Raw genomic sequence first — 3,342 nt, 5'->3', positions numbered from 1 at the left:
AACTGTATAAATGATACCTGCATCGAGTAGTTTCATCACCTCAGCCATAACAACTTCCTGCATCTTCGGGTTCAACTTACGTTGACCCTGCCTGTAAGGCTTGTGGCCTTCCTCCAGCTCTATCCTGTGCATACAAACATCAGGGCTGATGCCCTTAATATCATCCAAAGAGTAACCTAGAGCCTTCCTGTTTTTCTTAAGCACACACATCAAAGCAGACAGCTGGTCATCATTAAGCTTAGCACTAACAATAGCTGGGTACTGCTCCGTATTATCTAGAAAAACATACTTAAGATTAGGAGGAAGTGGCTTACGCTTTGGCACCTTTACCTCTACAACATAGACAGAATCAGCTTCAATGGTATAGCAAGTGTTTACCAAATTCTCGTTGGCCAGGCTTAAGAGCATCTCATCTTCTTCCTCTGTGAGCTCGTAGCTTTCCATTGAGGCAACCAAAGCATCTGGCTCCTCAGCATTCTCCGCTGTATTACCTGCATACTCATCTAAACGGGTTAGATCAGCTAAGGGATCCTTGGCTAAGGATTCCCTCCAATTACAATTAACAGCCATGTCAACAATATCAATAGAATAACATGCATCATCATCAGTAGGTTCAGTCGCCTTGCGAGCAAGACTGAACTCAATGGTGTCATCCCCTACCTCTAAGGTTATGGTTCTGCGTTTGACATCTATTACAGCCCCAGCTGTATGTAACAATGGTCTACCTAAAATAATAGGTATCTGACTGTCCTCTGCAATGTCCAAAACAACGAAATCGACAGGGATAAAAAACTTGCCCACTCGAATGGGTACATCCTATAGAACTCCTATAAGTCTCTGAGTCGATCTATTTGCCATTTGAACGGTAATATCGGTCACCTTAAGTCTACCAATATTTAACCTTTCACAAACGGAATATGGCATGACACTGACACTGGCCCCTAAATCACAAAGGGCCTTTCCAATTTCGTGGTTACCTATAGTGCAGGGAATAGAAAAACTATCCGGGTCCTTTAATTTAGGTGGTATATTAATTTGCGAAAGAGCATTGCATTCTTCCACAAAAGCAACATTACCATCATCATGAAAATTTCTCTTACGATTCAAAATGTCTTTCATAAATTTAGCGTAAGAGGGTACCTGGGTAATTAGATCAGTGAAAGGGATAGTTACCTCGAGATTCTTGACCATCTCCAGAAACTTACCAAACTTGCGCTCCAGCTTAGTATTCTTTAAACGCTCCGGGTACGAGACTGCAACACTGGCCGTAGGATCAGTAACCTTCGGCTTCTGTAAGTTTAAAACCTCCGTTAAATCATCAATAAGTGTAGAATCATGCAAACTAGTTGACGGATTTGCGTCCTGCACTGGAGACCCAGTCGATCGACCATTAGGCTCGGTCGATCGACTGATCACACTGGGCGTGAATAGTTCCTGGACAGAGACTTCTTCGTCATGAGCTTCAGTCGATCGACTGATGGTGTTAGTCGATCGACTACTTGTGCTGGGAGTGAATAGTCTCTGGTCAGAAACTTTTTCATCTGACAACCCGGTCGATCGACTGGTAGTGCTGGTCGATCGATCGCTGGTACTGGCAATTGAGTTCGTTTTCGCACCAGAAATTAAATTCTTCTTTTCATCCTTTCCCGAGTCTTCTCTTGGCTTATCAGGACCATCATAAGAAAGGCCACTTCGGAGATTAATGGCATTAATCGTTTCAATTGGCCCTTCACATTTGCTTGAAGAATTGCCGACTTGCTTAGCCTCTAAATTCTCCAATTGCTTGACAAAATTCTTTGTAGACTCAATCCCATCTTCTTCTATCTTCGTGACTTGAACCAAAAGAGTTCGGATTATCTCTCTTAATTCCTCGGTCTCATTTGAGTTATGAATGGGAATTTCAACTCTTTCCTTGGAAGCTTCAGAGGTCTCGAGCTTCTCGAGACGGGCAGTAATAGAAGTTATGAGTGTCACAACGGCACTCATTTCATCACTTTGCTTCCGCGACTTTCCACGTGAACTCTCAAACTCAGCTCTATGGACTCCATCTCCTCAATAGTGTTCCAACCTTTATTTTGACCGGTATTGTTTTGGAACCTACCATTCGCAGCTGCGTCCAGGATAACCTTGTAATCATCATATAAGGAATTATAGAATAAATTGCAAAGGTACCGCTGCTGGAAACCGTGGTGAGGGACAGACCGAACCAAATTCTTGAAACGTCCCCATGCTTCACAAAATTCTTCATCGTTTCCTTGCTGGAAATTTGCGATTTTACTTCTCAAAGCATCAGTCTTTGCAAGTGGGAAGTATTTTTTGTAGAAGGCCAATGCTAGAGATGTCCAATCTGTGACTCCAGCTGCCACCCTATCAAGGTAGCGGTACCAATCTCGCGCAGAATCCTTCAAGGAGTACAAGAACATCACCCCCTTTACTTCATCCTGAGTCACCTCGGCCAGTGCAGTATGGAACAAAGAGAGAGTCCGTGAAAATTTCCATATGCTTCAAAGGATCCTCGTCCGGTAGACCAGCAAACTGATTTCGCTCCACTAAATCAATATAGGAGGAACGAAATTCGAAGTGACCAGTAGTAGGGGTAGGTAGCACGTGTCCCTTTGGAAGGTGCTGCTCTTTTGGCTGAAGATTGTCATATATCGTAGTCATGTTCGCCAAACTGAGAGTACTCAAGTCTCCCTCTCAAAAACCTGTCTTCTAACTGTGCAAAAGCAAAACTAGAAGCAAGGGTAAGCAACGGCCTCAAGGAACCAAAGTTCTTTGAGACAAAAGAAATAAACTAAAAATAAAACAAACAGAATTACACTGTTTCCCCGGCAACGGCGCCAAAATTTGATACCGTCGTTTTGTATCAAAATTAAATTTATAATTCCAAACTAAGACTATAGCTAGTGATAGTAAGGATCGAACCACAGAGAGACAAGGTCAATTCTATTTGCTATTTCCAGTCCATAAAAAGTAACAATTAAGTGGGGGTTTTGAAATTGTTTGATTCTAAAAACTAATTGACAAAATAAGAGAATTCGCAAATAAGATAAAAGAGAGATTAGGAACTTCGGTTCACCATGGCTAAGGTCGGGTCAAGAAGAAAATAGAGGTCTTGTAAAACGGTCTCGGGGAACATGAGCAAGTCCTTCGATCAATGCTCAATAACCTTACGGTCTTTTAATTCCCAAGAATTTCTCAAAGCCTTCGCTCAAAGGAAATTCCAAACCCAATGAAAACCTAACCTACTAATCTTTCAATCTAGCAAGACGGGTTTATCAAAGGGTAATAAGATCGATACGAAAGAATTCATACTAACAAAACAACCCTGATTTATGCCAT

At 42.1% G+C, this 3,342-nt stretch overlaps 1 non-coding gene across 1 annotated transcript; it reads left to right on the top strand.

Annotated features, from left to right (window-relative positions):
* The first annotated feature begins 2,181 nt into the window (after positions 1-2,181).
* LOC141637616 (small nucleolar RNA R71) lies at positions 2,182-2,290 on the top strand. Its single transcript, XR_012541824.1, has one exon. It is a non-coding gene; the product is annotated as a small nucleolar RNA R71 (small nucleolar RNA).
* Positions 2,291-3,342: the final 1,052 nt, after the last annotated feature.

This window comes from Silene latifolia, unplaced genomic scaffold, assembly GCF_048544455.1.
Source record: "Silene latifolia isolate original U9 population unplaced genomic scaffold, ASM4854445v1 scaffold_122, whole genome shotgun sequence".
NCBI classification, from domain to species: domain Eukaryota; kingdom Viridiplantae; phylum Streptophyta; class Magnoliopsida; order Caryophyllales; family Caryophyllaceae; genus Silene; species Silene latifolia.
This window is presented reverse-complemented; position numbering and strand designations above follow the sequence as displayed.